At 44.2% G+C, this 20,329-nt stretch overlaps 1 protein-coding gene across 1 annotated transcript in view; it reads right to left on the bottom strand.

Annotated features, from left to right (window-relative positions):
* The window catches only part of LNX1 (ligand of numb-protein X 1), a 182,117-nt gene extending 170,992 nt beyond the window's left edge, over nucleotides 1-11,125 (bottom strand). Inside the window, exon 1 of the mRNA XM_035004992.1 lies at nucleotides 10,598-11,125. The gene's annotated coding sequence lies outside the window, so the exon portion shown is untranslated. The remainder of the gene's footprint in view (nucleotides 1-10,597) is intronic.
* Nucleotides 11,126-20,329: the final 9,204 nt, after the last annotated feature.

Here is a 20,329-nt window from a genome sequence, read left to right as displayed (position 1 = left end):
GGGACTCTCATAGCAAGTCCTGGGGAACTCGAGGGCTGTCCCATTCCCGGACAAAGCAGGACTCCATATCAAGTGACTTGGATAACATCTCAGGTAGGGTCAGTAACTTCAGCACCAGAAGGCCCGCATTGCCAGATGGCCAAGCAGAGACTGCGAGGCTCGTGCCAGGCTGAACTCGGGGTGTTTCTGGAAAGTCATTGTTGCAAACCCAGAGAACCAGTTCTGTGAGGTTGGCTCAAAGGGGATATTTAGTCAGAGTAACAGAGAGGTGTAGTAATGGAGAGGAGGAAGTCTGGGTAAGGATTACAACTGGCAGTCAAAATGCTCTTCTCAGTTTTCAAAAAGAGTGAGGGAGAAGTAATGTTTTGGTTCTGGCCCTTAGACAATACCTTGATCCTCACCAAGTGCAGGAGAGTGAACCCACAAAATCGCCAGTGAGCCAAGAGATAATCCAGGTGATAAGGACTCAGCGGGGCAGCATCTGGGCCAAAAATATAAGGACAGAAAATCTGGCTCAAGTGCATTTTTACCAGTGTGTTTTCTCATGGGGCAGGAGACACATTTAAAAGTATAGACACGCTCTGCACTTGGGAATTCACAGTGGAGGTAACATAAATTAAGAAGCCTTTGGGCTCCTTTGGCAAGGGAACTCTTAAGACACTCTGGACACTGGAGCCATGAGAAAGCTCCCTAGGAACATTCTAGAAGACGGGCTAGATCTCCCGCCAGCCCAGGAATGTGGCGGAATCTTCTTGTGCAGAGGGTGAATGGATGTAGGAATTTCCTTCCCTCAGGTGGGCTGTTTTCCACATTAAGGAGTCAGTGTGCATAACCATCCATGTTTTTCCCCCACTGGGCTATTCCAGAAAAGGGAAGGAGATTTACCTACTTACATCAAAAGGTCACAGAAATTGCCTTTTAGTAATAAGGATGACTGTCATGGAGCAATGTCACAAAGAGCAGTTAATTCTACTCTTTCTTTAATAACCAACTGAGAGAAGATAGATTTATGGAAGGAAGATAGTTTGAGTGACAGGCATTCTGTCCATTCTGCTGACTACTCTGTGAACTGAGATCAGCAGGAACCAGGCGTCTGCATGGCATTATCTTGACCTTCACTGAGTTTAGTTTAAATGCAGTATGTCCTCATCTGTTATCTATGGATACTAGGGGAAAGGAAAAGAAAACAACAGGCCTTTTTGCATCTCTGGTGCTTATGTTAGTGTTTTAGTCATGGTGTTTTGAATGAATGACTGAAACGTGGAAAATACTTCTGTGCCTGTGTTGGTGAGATTATTGATTATTTTCTCAGAGTTCCCTTTAGAAAGCCTAATGTGATCAAATTCTACTCCAAGTTCAGGTGATGAAAAAAAGTTCTATACCCATAAAGGAATGGTTTTATTTCTGTCTTTCCAAAACTGAGAATGCTGTCATTGGACATATCTCCCTTAGCTCTGAGTTCCAGGAAGCTCAGAGTTAAATCTGACGCTCAACTGTACCACTCATGAGGCTCTCGTGGCATCCATCCTTGGTGCCAATTTCTTCTGCTCCTGTCATTCTATTCTTATTTATATTTCCCCTGTTCCTAATTTAAATTCTTGATGATATTTTCCATCATTTTATTTCAGAGCTGACAACCTCGGATGCCTCCAGCTGCCAAGCAGGCAGCAGTAAATGACTGAAGTGAGAAAGGCTATAGGGCATGGTGTGGACTGCAGCAAACTGAACAAGTTCTCCCCTGGTCACTCTACTAAAATAGCATTGTCCCTTTACTCCACTCTCAATCTCTATCCTCTGACCCTGTTTTATTGGTAACATTTACCATTGTCTGTTATTATTTATCTTTTTATTTAATTATAGCCCGCCTCCCCTCTATGTCCCAGCACCCAGAAGCCCAGAATTCTCACCCAGTCTGCATTGGCTGAGTGAGTGAATTAGCAGATAAATATGGGAACTGTGTAGCCAGATGTTCCTATATTTTAACAGAATTTGAAATCCGGATTTTTACATGAAATCATCTGATTTTTAGATGCTGGTGGCTAATGTGAAAAACTAAAAACACCGTGTCGGCCGGAAACAGGCTAGTGTTCTACTTCCTATTATCTGCTTATCAGCAGCATAGTTTCTTTGTAGAATGAAGTAGTATACAAATAAATTAAAACACACATCCCTTTTATGGCTTACAAAGCACTGTTGCCCGCTAATATCTCATTATTGTTCCGATTTTACGTATGAGTAAATTAAGGACCCACAGAGTTTGTAAAGCAAGCCTGAAAGATTAGAAGGGGAGGAAGCAATAAAAGGCAGGACCCGCCCTGGGAGGCAGAGCTGGCCTCCTGGTCAGGTATTCAGGAAAGAGGGAGGAAAAGCCTTGCTTGCTCTGTTTCCTCTCTTCTTGCTGACCCAGAACCAGAGGTTAGGCGGATGCTTCTCCCAACACAGGCTATGACCTCAAATTCAGATTCAGCCCCACGCTGGGTCTGTTTCTGTACCTTTCAGTACAAAAGGAACCAGCACAAGACACATCCAGGCAGATGTCTTTCAAAACCCTCTCACAGGGCACCTGTTTAAATGTTGTAGCAGCACGCACATAATGGAACAATCAACATATTGAATAGCGTCTCTTTCACGTCTGTATCTTCAAAATGATGCTGATCTTATTGGTTTTAGGAGGTGATCTCCTTATGTCACGGGAAGACCAGTAGGTTGTGATATGGAAGAGAATATCTCGCCAAGTCTTTGAATTTGACCAAGTTCTGACCAAGATTTATTTTCTCACTTCTTTTTCCATAGAAGTACTTTAAAATAAAATTTGAGTATTGAAGTTTAGGTCTCTGACATTTCTCAGGACACTCTGAGATGTGGATAATTTCTCTATAAATTATGGCATTATTTTCCTTCTACAGTTCTCCTAATCATTTTTTTCTAGAATCACCTTGCTAAGGAAAAAAAGCCCAGCTTAATTGGCATTTCCTAATTATTATTATTTTTCACTGTGGTAAGTACCAAAAGCAGAAAATTTACCATTTTTAACCACTTTAAAGTGCATAGTTCAGTGCCATAAAGCACACTGACACTGCTGCGCGTCACACCCATCACCACCACCCACGTCCAGAACTCTCTTCATCTCCCCAGCCTGAAACTCTGTGCCCAGTAAATAACAATTCCCCATTCCCCCTCCTCCCAGTGCCTGGCTACTCTGGGTTCCTCATGTAAGTGGGATTATATAGTAGTTATCCTATTGTGACTGGCTTATTTCACTTAACATAATGTCCTCAAGGCTCATCCATGCTGTAGCACGGGTCAGAATTTCCTTCCTTCTGAAGGCTGAGGAGTATTCCATTTCATGCATATACCACATTTTGTTCGTTCATTCATCTGGTCATGGACTTTTTAAAAAATTCAATTTAGTTAACATATAGTGTATTGTTAGTTTCAGGGGTAGAGTTTGATGATTCATCAGTTGCATAGAATACTCAGTGCTCATTCCATCAAGTGTCCTCTTTAATGCCCATCACCCAGTTACCCCATCCCTCCACCCACGTCCCTTCCAGCAACCCTCAGTTTGTTTGTTTCCTACAGTTAAGAGTCTCCTATGGTTTGTCTCCCTCTCTGTTTTTATCTTATTTTCTTTTTCCTTCCCTTCCCCTATGTTCATCTGTTCATGGACTTTAGAGTTTCTTCCATCCCTTAGCTATTGTGAATAAAGCTGCTGTGAATGGGGGTGTACAAATATCTGTTTGAGTCCCTGCTTTCAATTCTTTTGGGTAAGTACCCGGAAGTGGAATCGCTGGATCTTGGGTAGTTCTATTTTTAATTTTTTGAGGAATCTCCATACTGCTTTCCATAGCAGCTGCACTATTCTACCTTTCCACCAAGGGTGCACAGGGGTTCTTACCAACACTTGTTATTTTGTGGGTTTGGCTTTTTTCTTTTCTTTTTTCTTTTTGATAGCACCACCCTAATGGGTGTGAGGTAGTATTTCATTGTGGTTTTGATTTGCATTTCCCTAATGATTAGTGCCACTGAGCATCTTTTCACGGGCTTATTTGCCATTTGTATATCTTCCTTGGAGAAATGTCTATTTTGCTCATTTTTTAAATTGAGTTGTTTGGTTTTTATTGTTGAGTTGTAGGAGTTCTTTATATATTTTGGATATTAATCCCTTATCAGATACATGGTTGCAACTACTTTCTTCCATCCCACAGGTTGCCTTTCACTGTGCTGATTGTGTCTGATGTATAGAAGTTTTTCATTTTGATGCACTATGTGCACTTCTGAGCCTCTGTTTCTGGTTCCCCTGCCTCTCAGGGGATGTGGCTGTGGGAAAGGAGCACTGTCCACAGCTCCAGTGGCAGGGGGCTAGAAGGCCACTGCTGAAAGGCTGCCAACTCCTGTTTCAAAAAGACTTTAGGATGGGTTTCAGGAATGCCCCCACTCTCTGACTGGGGAGCAGTCAGGGTGCAGAAGTGCTTTAGCAATAACTGAATTTTAAGATGGCCTCTCTTCAATAATTGAATTTTAAGATGGCCTCTCTTCAGTTTTGGGGTAGCCTTGGTTGGTGCTGGTGTCAGAACAATCATAACCAATCCTATTGTCCTGGGACTCAATGAGTGTGTACAATGGCCATCCCTAATGGATCTCCGTGACTGGGAAACCAATAGAACAGAGGTTTCCATAGCGTGTCTCTTTTGTAACGCTGGGACCTTCGGAGGCCAAAACAATGAAAAGATTCCAGTGGACCCCCATCCCCCAAAATATGTCAAAAGAAAATAACAGTAAGCCATAAAATAAACGTACAGAAGTGCACCAAAGTTCTGATTTTTCTCAAGATGATGACTTCAGAGTTTCTGTTGAAATGCCCAAATCCATTCTTTTAAATTTATCTTTTTAATTAATGATGTTTTTTGGTGCCTCTGCTTTGCCAGTGCCTTAATCCCTTTTTGATCTACCTATAGGGAAAAACAATAACTTTTAATATTTGTTATCCGCTTTATATACACTATGCATTCTTCTATGTATTATCTAAAAGAACTAATTTAACAATTACCCTGGTCTCATGAGGTAAGTACTATAATAATCTCCAGTTTCCCAGTCAAGGCAACTAAAGCACAGAGCAGTAACTTGCCTAAGATCACACAGCTAGTAAGTGGCAGAGCCAGGGTGTGAACCCAGAAAACCTGGCTCCAGAGCCTCTTGTCCTCTAGTCTAAAATCCAGCTATGTTGGTCTTGCTGTGGGTGGCCTCCCTCCACCAGCCTGCACCTGCATTTCCAGCCCCGCCCTTGCCTCTGGCCCTTTACACAGGGCTCCCCGTGCCTCCCACCAGCCCTCCTCACCTTGCTGACCCTGCCCAGTCAGGATTCCCCTCGGGCATCTGCTCTCTGCTGCCCTGTTGGTTGCCCCTCCCCTGACAGGCTGTTGAGACAGCTAACACTGCACTTGGTCCCATGGAAATGTAACTGTCCGATTCTTGTCTTCCTCCCACAGTGGACTGGGAGTTTCTTGAAGGTGAACACCAAGGTTCAAAGCTCTATGTCCCCACCTAGTCAAGTACCTGGTACCTAGAAAGTGCTTAAATATTTGGTTTTGAGGAAATAAATGAAGAAGAGCCCAGACTGGGCCTTAGGAGTAGGAAAAGGAGCAATGATTGCCCAAATAGTAGTTTTCACCCTGGAAATGTTGTTAGTACCCTAGCAGACAGTGAGCAGCCATATCCACATAGATTAGAGCAATACTGAATGCAATAGAATGAATGGTGTGAACCTCAGTCCCTTAGGCCTGATACTGGAGACATGGGTCCTATCTGTGTGGAGGAGGCTGCTCTGCTCCCCACAAATCAAAGAGTAACAACAAATACATGTGCTCAAATGCACTTTATGGGTCACAGAGCGACTTCGGAGTTTCTCAAAAATGTCAAAATTGAATAAATGTCTTCTTTCCTTTCCTTTCTCTTCCTAAACAATTCAGTCTTTCAAGCTATGCTATGGGACCAAGTAAGGTAGTCACCCATGCAGGGGGTGGAGGAGATATGGTGGCCCAGACGGTGTCAGAGCCTAAACAGGGTGAGGAGGTTAGCCACACAGAAGGGATGCCTAGTACAGGAGTCAGAGTCTGGATGAGCAGAGGAAGGTATCCCTGTGGAGGACAGCCTGGCACAGACCACTGGAGTCCAAGCAAGATGAGGAGGGCAGCTGCATGGGGAAGGGGTAGGGCAAGGGGGCAGGGGTCATGGTAGCAGTTGGTCACAAACAGGGGACTGATCCAAAGTATCAGGGATGGGGCGCCTGGGTGGCTCAGATGGTTAAGCGTCTGCCTTCGGCTCAGGTCATGATCCCAGGGTCCTGGGATCAAGTCCCGAATCGGGCTCCCCACTCTGCGGGAAGTCTGCTTCTCCCTCTGCCTCTCTCTCTCTCTCTCTCATGAATAAGTAAATAAAATCTTTAAAAAAAAAAAAAGGTATTAGGGATGATGGGAGCCAGCTCAGACTAGTGTTAGAGAAGAGACTTACAAATTGTGAAAGGGAGAAACCTGGAATAAACCCAGTGGTGTTAGATTCAAATTGGAAGTGGCAGTGTGAATTTACAATTTTCAGGGCGTATAGGCCAATATGGAAACGCACACAGGGGTCCTAGCTCTGTCCACTGAGACAGTCTGAGAACAGCAACACTCCAGTTCACAACAAACACATCTAGCAGTCAGACTTTGGATTCTAAATCTCTACTAAAAGGAACTAGAGCTTCTTGGAGCAATTGCTGATTTTAAGGCTGTAGCATCTCATTATACCAAGGAGTCAGGAAGTGCTCAAAGAATGATGGGAACATGTCAGAAGGGCACGTTGAACTCTGGATTAAGAACGAGACATTTAACTTCAAGTACTCTGTAGAACACTTACGCACTAAAAAGGGAAGAAGAGTTAACTTTACAGTGGAGAGCCCTGGCAGATGCAACTATCGTAATCTCAGTGAAGTTTAAAATCACCTGCCACCTGATAGGATGCGATGAGAGGAACACAGCATCATTTCTGTGATGTTGTTTGCCAAGGTTGTAAAACTTGAATCAAAGCACAAAGAGACTCAGACAAACCCAGATTGAGGAACAGTCTGCAGAATAACTGGCCTGTATTTTTTTTTTAACTGTGCCTGATTTTATTCTTTTTTAATTTTATTTTATTATGTTATGTTAATCACCATACATTACATCATTAGTTTTTGCTGTAGTGTTCCATGATTTTTAAAAAGTGTCAGTGTCATGAAAGTGAAGGAAATCCCGAAGAAGATTTGCTCTTGGAGCAGACAAAGAAGATGGTGACAGCTAAATACAACGCTTGATTCTGAAAACTTGAGTTGGTCTGAGGGACAACTGCTGGGAGTGCCTGGGTGGCTCATTCGGTTGGGCATCTGACTCTTGGTTTCGGCTCAGGTTGTGATCTCATGGGTCGTGGGATGGAGCCCTACTTCAGGCTCTGTGCTCAGCGTGGAGTCTGCTTGAGAATCTCTCCCTCTCCCTCTGACCCTCTCCCCGCTCGTGCTTGCATGCGCGCGTGCTCTCTCTCTCAAATAATCTTTTTTAAAAATTATTAACAAAAATGGCAACTGATGAAAAGTTGCTGGGGTCCGAGGATTAGATAATAGGAATGTATCAACATTGATTTCCTGACTTTGTGGTTATGTGGGGAAGGTCCTTGTGTATAGAAAACGCACACTAAAGTTCATGGGGAAGAGGAAGCTTTGTTCTGGCAGCTTAGTCTCAAAGGATTCAGAGAAAATACAGTGCAAAACTCTTCATACTATACTGTATCTGACTCCTCTAGAAGTTTGAGGTTTTTCTAGATACACACATACATACCTCTATTCTACATCTCTATCTGTATCTACATCTACATGTAATGAGCATGTTAGGTTGGAATTACAATGTTTTCCAGCAGACTTTCCAGATCACAGGCACCCAGAGGCTGCTTTGGGTGGACAGAGATTGGAGTGGCTGCTCTAAAAGCAGGATCAGGGTCTGTCCGTACATGGTGGTTCTCTAACGAGGCACAGAAGAGAAGTATTCTCATTCCACTCATTTAGAGAATAACGGAGATTTCTGAGTAACTAGAGACATCTGTAGAGCTGATCATGCTGGCCATTTGACTTATCTGATGATGGGCTCATCAGAACCAAGAAGCAGGAACACTGAGGGCTCCTCTGTCCTCTTAGAAAGTCCATGGGATAACTAAAGGCCAGTTCTTCAGTGTTTATCTGGAATGTGGGTTGGGCAAGGGACTCCACACTCACTTGAGGTTTGGCCCAAAGTGCTAATAATGAAAACCACAGCCTGTTGGGCACCTCCTATGGGCCCGAGACTGGAATATGTGTCCTTTTATGTGTCCTTTTTATCATCGTCACAATGGTTCTCCTTGGTAAGTATTGTCCCCATTTTAGAGATGAGGAAATAGAAATTCAGAGAGGTTTAGTGGCTTGATCATTGTTGTGGGCTGAATTGTATCCTCCCAAATTCACATGTTGAAATCCTAATCGCCAGTATCTCAGACCATGACTGCATTTGGAGATGGAACCTTTAGAGGTTATTAAGTTAAAATAAGACTGTTAGGGTGGGGCCTAATCCAATCCAACAGGTGTCCTTCTAAGAAGAAATTTGAACACACAGAGAGAGACCAGGGGTGCACGCCCACAGAGGGACGACCACACGAGGACACAGCAAGAAGATGGCCAAGTGCAAGCCAAGGAGAGTGGTCTAAAAGGAACCAAACCTGCCAACACCTTGATCTTGGACTTCCAGCCTCCAGAACTGTGAGAAAATAAATTTGTTGTGTAAACCACACCTAGGCTGCGGTGTTTTGTTACCGCAGCCCTAGCACATGAAACACTTGTGCTATGTATGTGGTTGAGGATGAAGCTGGGATTCAAAATTACATCTGTGTAGCTCTTTGCACTATCTTATGCTACCTCCCTACACACAAGGCCTCTACTGTGAAACCTCTTCCCGCCTCCCCCAACAGGCTGCCCAGAACACCCACCCAAAACCTCACAGATCCTTCCATCCATGGTCCCAGAGCACTTACTACACCGGAGGATAGTTGGTTAAACACAACTAATTTACAATGTTTGATTAAATTGAGAGTAGAGCTCCTCTTATCTGCATTCCTAGTATCTCCCGTGGAACCAAGCCCAGGGCAATTACAATAGTATTTACTGAGCACTTCTTATGTACCAGCAAAGGCTTTACATGCATTATCTCATTTAAACCTTAAGACGACTCCATTATTCCCATTTTACATATCAGGAAACTGAGGTCACAAGGGTTAACTGAATTACCCCAGGGCACAGAGCAAGTAGATAGTAAAACCATGATTCAATCTAATTCCCAGAATGTGCTCTTCATGCCCTGCTCTGTTGCCACCATCTTGCTGTAAATGTTCCCTGAGCAAATTCCTACCATGAGGAGTTGTACCAATCTGAAATGCTCTCCCTCAATCAAAGTCCCCCCCTTATGCCAAGCTCAAGTGTGAAGCACATGTCCTGTGGAGAGTCTTCTCACCTACGACCTCCGCCCTCAGCCCTGACACTGAACTCCTTCAGTACTCCTTGGGCACATAGTTTGCACCATGCCCTGACATGTGACCCAGTGCTGGGCACCAAGGATGTAGTTTATCAACATTTGCTGAATTGGATTCAATGCCCAGGGATGAATGTAAACAGTGATAAATAACAAGGTGGCATATAGCACTGGATGCTCTATCTCTGGTTTTCTAGGAGAGTTCCAATTTCTAAAATCCTATCCTCTCATCAGCTCATTTGTCAGAATATGTGGCAGAGAATATTGTCTGGTATTTGGTTTAAAAAGTAGAGTCACTGGGGCACCTGCGTAGCTCAGTCGGTTGAGAGTCTAACTCTTGATTTCAGCTCGGGTCGTGATCTTGGGGTCCTGGGATTGAACCCTGAGTCTGGCTCAGTGCTCAGCAGGGAGTCTCCTTGAGGATTCTCTCTCCCTCTCCCTCTGCCCTCTGCTCATGCTCTCTAAATCAATCAATCAATCAATCAATCAATCTTAAAAAAAAAAGGTAGAGTTACCATTTTACTGCAAAGAGGCAGGAATAGAGACAGGATGTGCTGTTACTTATCTACCCACATGCTACCAGGCAAGTCAAATTTCTCTGGACCTAAGTCTCTTTGTGAGTAAAATTGCAATGGGGGCAATGCCTATTTCTATGATAGAAATGAAACAAAATATGTGAATGTGTTCTGAATACTGATGAAGAATAATGTTATATAAATCCAGTCACCATTAGTGGATTGTTTTTACTGTCCTGTTTGGCCAGTAAAAAATAAGATAAAAAAGCAGTTTTTATTTTTGAAAGTGAAGGAAGAAGTTTCTCATGAAGACTGGTGCAAAAAAAAAAAAAAAAAGAAATCAGACATTAAAAGTGTTAATATCCTGAGGGCCTTTCTGGAGTGTCTTTTTCACTTCTATCTTCTAAGTTCTCTTCAACCACTTGGGGTGGGGTGGGTGGTAGGGCTAGTAGTGGGATAGTCAAAAGCAAAGTTTCTCAAATTGCATGAGATGTTACCTGGTGGAGGAACCAGGCCTCTTACCTTTGCTGCACTGTGAATCAGTTCCCAGTTGTGCGAGGCCTCAGCGGACAGTCCGTTTGGGAGCTGAGCTTTTCTGACTCAGTAATAGCCCAGGGAAATTTTCTCTCTCTTTCCTGTGTCTCCTCTTCCAGACATGCATGAAAACCATTTGGCCTTGGAGTTACTCAGCTCGCCTCCTGCCCCTTTTTCAAGGCTTTGTAACATGCTGATCCATAAACCTGAGAGCACCCTCTGGGGAGCTTCCGGAAAGAGCAGTCCCCTGCGGAGCAACACTCTAATTAGCATCAGTGACAGATCTGTGCTGGTCTGGATGCGGCTGAGGCTCCCCTGAATTTCCTTCTGCTCTCCCGAAAGCCAGGATCCTTTTGTTCACCTTTAGGCCTGCCAAGTCAGTCCTACCGCACCCCTGGATGTTGTTTTCCTGCAGGCAATGGGAAAATGAGCTCGGAGCCAGGGAAGGGAAATCAACAAGGAAGTAAACACAGGGTCACTGCACCTTCAGGTCATCACTAGGGCTGGGACATCATCATGCTGGGACCAGTTCCTAAATGGGCTACTGCCTCGACAGGCCTCAGAACCCTGGGCATCTTTTTATTTTTAATTATGCAGAGAACATGCACTGAAATTGATATCAGACAAATCAAGCAATCCCAACTTACGTTCCAATGCCTTGCCAAAGCTTTCAAAGATTTTCCATAGGCAGCGTCTCTTGTAACTGAACACTGACTAATGTTTGTAGACAAAGAAGAAAAAAATGAGCACGTTTATGGCTGATACTAGTTCAAACCTTTAACTCTAAAGATACAGGACGATTGTTCAAATAAAGATTTCTTCTACCTACTCTTCAACACCACGGTCAACAGCGACAGTAGCGGCATCTTTGCTAACATCCATCGCGTGCTTACGGTCAGCCAGGTCCTGTGCTAATGACCTGACCTGCATCATCTCATTTAATTCTCAACATAATCCTACAGTACTCCCATTGTAGAGATGAAGAAACTGAGGATTAGAGAGCAAAGTGCTCCTGCAAAGCGCTCCAGAGAGTTATAAATGTAAAAACTGCCTTTCTGGAAGCATGATTTTCTGGATCTCACTTTTCCTACTGATCTGCTTGAACCCTTCTGTGGACTGACATCTCTGGCGATGAGCTTGCTTAAATAAACCCTTAGCCCCAGGGATAGAATTCTAAACAGAAACAGGGAGCATCCGTTAGTTAAGTGGTCTCTCCCTGGGGCTGTGAGTTTGGCACCATCTTTATATAACTTGTGTGTAGGACACATGTAGGCTGGGCACTCTCTCTTCTCTCATCCACAGTGGGTCTGCTGGCTGATGTAGACTTGGCTCTTCACTGGGATTCTGATTTACCAACAAGGAAGTGTCCTACAAATCTCTTGGCTCCTCTGTGTGCTTTGATCATGGTCTGACTGCGAGCTTGTCCTTGTGACTTGAGGAGCCGAACAGTTACGAACTTCTTTTAATCAATACTCCAAGGGATGAATGACAAGAAGTTCACAGCCTGGAAACTTCTGCTTGGTGAGAAAACAACCAGCACATGTGCTCCCAGTCCTCAGGTCACATTGCAACATGTTTTGGTTTAATTGGCCTCCTCTTTACTTCCAACTGTTACAATTTGGCTCTCCTGTGCCATGGCGGTTACCCAGGGCAGCTGGCCACCAGTCAAAGGAAAGTAAAACCGTTAATTAGGAGAAAAGGAGATGCCTCCCAGCGGGGTCAAGTTGTCCGTTCTTGTAAATATAGGAGTCGAGACATTAGGACCGTTGCTCACCCTTGTTACCCTTGGATTTGTTTGGGTGGAGCTTTGGGGTGTTTTGCACTGGGGCCACACAGGCTTTGACACTTGAGGTTGGTCAGCTTTTCGTTCTCAGCAAAGACTAAAGATTTATTTATTGGTGTTACGGCAATAAAGAAAATTGGAAAGGGGCTGGGCCTTCATTTTAGATATCATTTCCTTCGTCTTTCCCAGGGGTTTACAACTAAACACGTGTCCAGATACGTTTATAGACTCTAATCTTGGTGTTCTTTGATGAGGAAAGGCAATTTGTAACAGTCAAATGGGCCTTTTCAACCTTATCGTATGAAACAAACAAAAAAATCAAATTGTTGGAAAGGAGCTGATGTAACAGAGGCTTTCATGTTCCTCATCTGTTTGCCAGCTTTTCCCCACCAGGGAATAAAGACAGCAGATTTGGGGACTATCAGAAGCTTGGGGGTTTTCCATTCTGAAAGGTGAAGTAGATGGATTTGATTTCACCTTCCTCTTCTGTGAGCATCTGGATCAGTGCTGACTGAATGACTTCCAATCACTAAGTCCATTCTGGGATTAACAATAAACACACATACCTCCAAAACATTTTTTTGCATAGTCACGTAACCAAGGCAGCTCACTGTTTCAAACTGGAAATGGAGAGAAGTCACGGATAAAAAACAGGACATATTAATTTAGCTTTACAAATGTGCCCTTTCCAAAGCCAGAATTACTCACTCACTGGTAGCTCCCAGTGTGGAGCCCTGGGTCTGCTCAAACCCCATGGCTTCAGTGTCCTTTCCATTTTGTGTGGGACATTCCAGCTGAGTGACAGGATCCAACCCAGCAGAAATGTCCAGATGCAGTTAAAATCTTGATCATCATCGGAAGGCAAACATAACTGCACCGTGTGAGGAAAATGGCCCATTTTTAGAGTGTCCCCAGGAAGTGACCTGTCCAGTTATCCACAGACAAAATGTCTTCATTTTTGGTGCGTTTGGAGGCAGGAATATGACATCTGAGAAACGCAAAATTGGAGAGGAACTTTTTCAGTATTCTGTGATGAAGAAGTCAGAACCTGAGCCAGCTTCCCCTCAGGCCTACTTCGCTCTGGCAAGACAGTCAGACTGAACGTGGATTTATTGTAACAGGAGGGAGAAAATGGCTTTCTGAACCGCTACCGACTGGCTGCTTTCCTTTCCCTCCTCTCGGCACACTCCTCCCCGCCCCCCGACAAGTGGGGGAGGCAGTGAGGAGTCTAAAGCCCCGCACCCCAGAGGCTTTACATGCCCCTCCATGTTTGTTATCTCGGACTCAAACCTCTCTCCTGAGCTTCCCACCGCCTTCTCAGTGCCACGCGCAGGCCTCTCAGATCCACGTGTCCAAAGCCAACTCTTCACCCCTTCTTGTGCCTCCTCCTGCGTCCATCTCAGCAAACGCCCCTTTCTTCCCCCCAAGCGCCCCAGCCTGGGAGTCACCCTTACTCAGCCTGTCCTCCCTTCACATCCAATCCATGAGTGCGTTCTGTCAACACCGCGTCCAGAACTTCTATCAGCGGCCTCCTGTTCGCACTACCACGACTGCAGACCCTCCACGGGCTCTCCCCGGGATTACTGCAGGAATCTCCTAGCCGGCCTCCCTGTTTCCCTTCTCCCTCCAGTTTCTCTACCAAATCTACACTCCATATTCCAACCAGCCTAGACTTTGAAAAATGAAATTCAGATTATGCCATTAGCCTACCTACAGGCCTCAAGGCTTTTCAGTGCACTGAGGGGCAAATACAGAATCCTTACCCCGGCCAGCTAGGTTTGGCATCATTTGGTCCCTGCTCACCTCTCCAGTGTTACCTCAGTGACACTCATTCTTCAGCACACTCCAGCCATACTAGCTTGCTGTCAGTTTCTTGAACATTCCAAGATTTTCTCCATCTCACAGCTTTGCTGTTTCTGGACTGGCTAGTACTGACCTACAGTCTTCCCCTGCCACCCCGTCCCCCAAAATAATATCCACGCCAACTCCCTCTCTTCTTGCCTCCTCCTCATTCTTCATATCTCAGCTCAAGTGTCCTTTCTTAGAGACACCCCCCAACGCACACACCATTTCCTTTGTAGTATATTGTTTACCCTCCTATACCCACCCTTCCACCTACAACTCAGTTCCTTCCATGAAAGCAGGAACTGTGTCTAGTTGTTTGCAACTACATGTCCAGTTGAATGAAGGAATGAGTAATTGAAAAAGAAAACATTCTCTCCCTTAACCCTAGAGAACAAACAGAGGGTCACCCCAGGGGGGTGGGGGGAGGAATGGGTGAAATAGGGGATGAGGATTAAGAGGACACTTACCATGATGAGCACGGAGCAATGTCTAGAATTGTCACTATATACACCTGAAACTAATATAATAATACTGTATGTTAACTACACTGGAATTAAGATTAAAAACCTAATAAAAATATAATTAAAAATTTTTTTTGTTCTCAATTCAGATCACCTAAGGAAGAGTTTCTTAAGTAGCTACCGAGGGGCCCTTGCTGTTCTTTTCGGAAGCAGATACAATTTTCCCTGTGTACAGACAACTAGCAAGTAACTGCGGTTTTAGAGACTCTAACCAGGCCCTCCCTTCCGTGGAAACACTTTCTATTGCTTCTGGGACTGCTTTCCACAGCCCAGGGAAGCGGGCAGGGGACGTGGGGCGGCAGGCTGCTGTGGACCTAGGACTAATGTGTGCCTTGCTCCCCGTGTTAGATTTTGTAATTCATTCCCCATGAAAACAGAGGGCAGAGTGGAGATTGTTCTGTTACAGAAAGGTTTGGGGGCCAGCTTAGGAAAACCAAATATTTCGATTTAGAACATCAGGGGGCGCCTGGAAATAAAGTGCTTCTGAAATTGGCCGCAAATTATCTTCTATTTTCAATGAAGCGGTACTGTAGAGATTCTTTTTTAAATGCTCATATTTTGGGGCACCTGGGTGGCTCATCAGTTGAGCCTCTGCCTTCGGCTCAGGTCATGATCTCAGGGTCCTGGGGTCAAGCCCCGCATCGGGCTCCCTGCTCAGCGGGAAGCCTGCTTCTCCCTCCCCCTCTGCCTCTGCTTCTGTTCCCTCTCCCAAATCTTTCTCTCTCCCCCTAATAAATAAAATCTTTTTTAAAAAAAGATTTACAACATCAGTTTATGGGGAAGAATGTGTTCCAAATACCAAACAAACAACAAAAAACCTCTCTCAGAACAAAAACTTTCTAAGTGCAAGTTGCCTGTTTTGTGTTTCATGTGAATTCAAATATATGGTGACTCATCACCGGCCACACCTTCCCTGACTTCTCATCTTAGGTCCTGGTGAGCATGCGTTGGACAACAATGGGAACGCCTATGAGACAGTTTATTCAGCCGGGGGTTGTATTTACTTGTGTTGAAGTAGAGCCAGGAAACATTTATACCCCTCTCCATATTTCAGAAGGAATTTCCCATTCATTCCCCAGAAAGGAGCAATCAGGAGCCACACCTCCAGGTGCCTCCCCAGCTCGGGTCTTCCTCCCTCCCCAAGAGGAGGAGTAATGACTGACCTGATTGGTGAGACAGGAGAGCATGTCCTTCCCTGGGCCCCCTTATTCAAGGGGGTTGGACTGCTGCATTGAAAGCAAGGCCTCTTTCCCTTTCTTGGGTTTTGCATGGTGAGACCTGGATGAATAGAGGGGCTGCCCATGCAGCATCCAGTTACCCTGTTTTAGGCAGGCCATATGGGGGTGCCAGGCCACCTGACACAGATCTCTGCTTTCCACCTTCCACTTTCTTCCCTCTCCCTGGTTGGAGGAGTGGGACCGCTGTGGCTGTCATTGTTCAGGGAAGGTGGCATGAAACTCTGCGCTGTTCTCAGTCTAGCTTCTCAGAAGCTACATGATATTAAGATCTCTTTATTTCTGTCCTCAGTGAGAAGGGGACACCCATTCCCACCCCCCCAGCATCAGCAATTTGTGTTTTGTTTGAATCTGTTCCTTTTATAAACAACTTTTCTATACCTGGGCATAAAATGCATGTGAAAATAAACCTCACACTGGAATTAGAAAGTGTATAAATCAGGCATTCTCCTTGTCTACGAAACCAGTCTTTCTACATCCTGGAATTTTCAACAAAACCTAGGCCAACTGCTTGAGGAATTTTACATTAAGTGGTTTTGCCCTTGAGTCAACCCAATTGAATGCACAGCCGTGCATCCTATCTCCCTATCTAGGATCTCTCTTCTCCACTTTTGCCATCCATAGAATAGTTTTGCAATGCTTTGCTCACCAACAGCAATCACATCATGGAAGGGAACAGGCCTTGAAGGATGTAGAGGGCTTGTTCAAAACCACAGTGAGTGTTGGAGCTGGGCAGATGGATCACATGTCCAGCTCCCAAACCTGCACACTATAAATTCCAAATTACTTGGCAATGGCTCTAGTTCTTCTCAACTGCTTCCCACAAAAGCTCAGTTTGCAATCTCTGGGAAAGGCTGTCTTTTCACATTTATACACATTAGGTGCCCCAGATTACTGTCTTTTTAAAAAAAAAAAAAATTTATTTATTTATTTGACAGAGAGAGACACAGTGAGAGAGGGAACACAAGCAGGGGGAGTGGGAGAGGGAGAAGCAGGCTTCCTGCCAAGCAGGGAGCCCAATGCGGGGCTCGATCCCAGGACCCTGGGATCATGACCTGAGCCGAAGGCAGATGCTTAATGACTGAGCCACCCAGGCGCCCCGAGATTACTGTCTTGAAGGGGACCTGGGGATAGAGGTTGGACTAAAAGCAGTCAGGATAAACAAAATGAGTTGTTACATCAAGAAAAATAAAATTTCATTTTCAGTGTCTCTGAGTTTTTAATCAGAGTAGGGAAAACACGTAAGTTCAGACTCTTCCCCTAAATCACAAATATTAGAAGTATTTGAATATTGCAAATATTCTGAGCAATCTGCTTATGATCCCCAGGGATTAGGAAAATGTCATCTTTACATATATATTTCTTCATTTGATGCTTTTTTTGAAATTAGAGATATTTCCCTTTGAGGTGAAACTATCTCTTTCAGGGCTCTGAAATGCCACGAGACTAAATATTATACAATCTGGGACTGTCAGGAAGAAGAGAACCAAACTGTCATGATTAGGCACAGACTCCAGTCTCCTCAAGGATTTTGTTTCCAGCCCTGAGGATCCTGTCAACACTTAATAAATAAATGAAAATAGCAATAATAAATATTATGAGTGGAAATAACAACGTGAGGTGCACTCCGATTTCTTACAATCCAGGAAGAAATTTGTGGAGTTATCTCAGACTTTGGGAAAAATCCCAGGATTCGGTGACACTTACCTCTATTTTCAGGGGACAAAAGCCTTTAGATTCCATATTTTGAAAAGGCCCGGTTGGGTGCACTGACTAATTGATTGGGGTGTTTGATTTTTAAAACCACACTGCAAATGAAAAAGCAATTGGAAAACCTATAGGAGCATTTGTTTTTAAATGTGGTGTTCTCTAAACTGGTTCAGACAGCTGGACCCCATTTTGTGTTTGTTTTTTCAAACAGATTCTCAGTGTTCTAAACTAGATCCATCTGTACGTACTAATTGCATTCCACCGACTAGGTTGGATGTTGTCTTTTTGGGAAAATCTCATTTAAAAGGAACACGGATGCTGAAATCTCACTGTAGTTGCTTTATTACTGGAGTCTCCATGCTCTGCTTTGTCAGAGAGCATTCATCTCGGTGCACCAAGCCTGTGCTCATGTCTGGGGTCATGCTGTGTAGCAACCAGACCTTAAGCGTCCAGAGCAATCATGCCAGATGGCTTCTGAGTGCTCGCAAATGGATTGGTGCCTCCTTCTTCACCCTAGTTGCTCATTATACATGTGCACATAAAAATGCTTTGAAATACCAAGATAAATTCTTTTTTGATTAAAAAATTACAGAAGTCAACATTCTGTGTGAAAAAACTCAAACAACTACAAAGAAAACAGGGCCTCGAGTAAAATGTGCTAAGTCCACCTGCCCTTTGGCTCTCATCATCAACAGTGCGCGCGTGCGCGCACACACACACACACGACACCCTTATTCCCAGTCTCAAGGAATAATCAAATGATATACAGACATAGAGATAGATCCATGTGCGTGTGTGTGTGTGTGTGTGTGTGTACATTCAGGTCATAAATTATTTGCATCTCTTATTCATTATCTAATATTACATAACAAATCACTAAAACTTAGTGGCTTAAAATAACATGAATCATTTCTTCTCTCTCAGTTTCTATGGATCAGGAAAAGGGAACGGCTTAACTGAGTGGTTCTGGGTTCTGGGGGGCTTGAGGGCTGTCATGAAGTTGCAGCCAGAGATTGACTGGGGCTGCAGTCACTTGAAGATTTGTCTGGGGCTGGAGGGTCTGCTCTCAAGGTCGCTCACTCTTCCAGTGACATATTGATGCCAGCTCTTGGCAGGAGGCCTCGGTCCCTCCTCATAAGGGCCTCTCCACAGGCTGCTTGGATTTCCTCAAGGAATGGCACCACACTTTCCCCACAGGGAGCGGTCCAGGAGACAGGGAAGAAGACGTCATGCCGGTTACAACCTAGCCTCCGAAGTCACACACCGCCACACACTGGAGTGCAGCCCAGGCTCAAAATGGACTACACACAGACATGAACCCCAGGAAGTGAACATGATGGGGGGGCATTTTGGAGGATGTTTATGAGCCAGCAACTCCCATTAAGAGGTGGAGTCTATCCCCCCACTCCTTGATTCTCATCTAGCATCACAATTTGTTTCGACCAATGGAAATTGAGAGAAATGAGCTTGTGGGGATCCTGAACCAAAGCTGCATGATTTGCCTTTTCGGCTGTCACCCTCTTGGAATGCCATTGCTGTGTGAACAGCCTGCACTAACCCTCCTTGAGGATGAGGGGACAGCACCCAGCTGGCCCCGGCACCCTTGTTTCAGTCTCAGATGTATGAGCCCAGCCAACACGGCATATAACCAAGGCAAGCTGTCCCAGCGGAGCCCAGCCCAAATTGCCAAACCTAATCATGAATAAAAAAATGAGTGTCATTTGAAGGCACTAAAGCTTTTGGGATGGTTTGTTACACAGCAATAGGAAACTGATACAATAGGATAAACAAGTCTATATTTTCTTGTTTGTGAACTCAAGAATATATTATAAACATCCATTCATCTAAGTAGGTACAGAGCTTCCTCATGTTTTAAAAACTGTTCCAGTAGGAAATTGCATGATATAGAAATGCCATCATGATTTAACATACTATTAGTGGACATTCAGGTTGTTGACAACATTTTTGCAAATGCCTACAATGCTTTATGAACTTTATTTATTGCTTACATTCATGGAAATGGAATTGCTGGGTCAAGGGAATTATGTGCTTAAATATTTGATGGGCCATATTGTACTTCAGAATGGTTGTGCCAATTTCCATCCCACTAACAGTGTATCAAATTTTAAAGGAAAGTCCTGATAGCTAGTCTATGCTTTCTTTCTAAAGTTGCTTAAGTTCAAAGCCAGGGGATTAGGAAACAGAGCTGAGGTAAGGTACATGACTGTGTGGAACTTGTACTTTCTCTCATGCTGTACTGAGAACAGACCAAGGAACACAATGTGAAAATTCCAAAGGTATGTTAGAGAGAGGTAGATGGACTCTTGGCAGCAGCTGGCTCCTCCCACAGGGCCCAAAGATACTTTTTCTATCTCTGAAAGCTTTTTTGGAAATAAATTAAATACAGAAGGCTGCCAACTAAAGGCTTTTAAAAAAATTATGACAATAATAGGCATTAAATCTATTAAGTACTAAAGATAACAATAGTGATTAGAGTCCTATAAAAGTTTAACATTCACGTAACTTAAATCCAACTTGTCAGTCAAATTTTTAGACATAGCTTTTGGATGAAACCCAGGTTCCAGGAGATTCTCTGTGATTCTAAATGCACAATTAATGATGCTTA

The sequence above is a fragment of the Mirounga leonina genome, unplaced genomic scaffold (genome assembly GCF_011800145.1).
Source record: "Mirounga leonina isolate KUSES-001 unplaced genomic scaffold, KU_Mleo_1.0 Mir_129, whole genome shotgun sequence".
Classification (NCBI taxonomy): domain Eukaryota; kingdom Metazoa; phylum Chordata; class Mammalia; order Carnivora; family Phocidae; genus Mirounga; species Mirounga leonina.
This window is presented reverse-complemented; position numbering and strand designations above follow the sequence as displayed.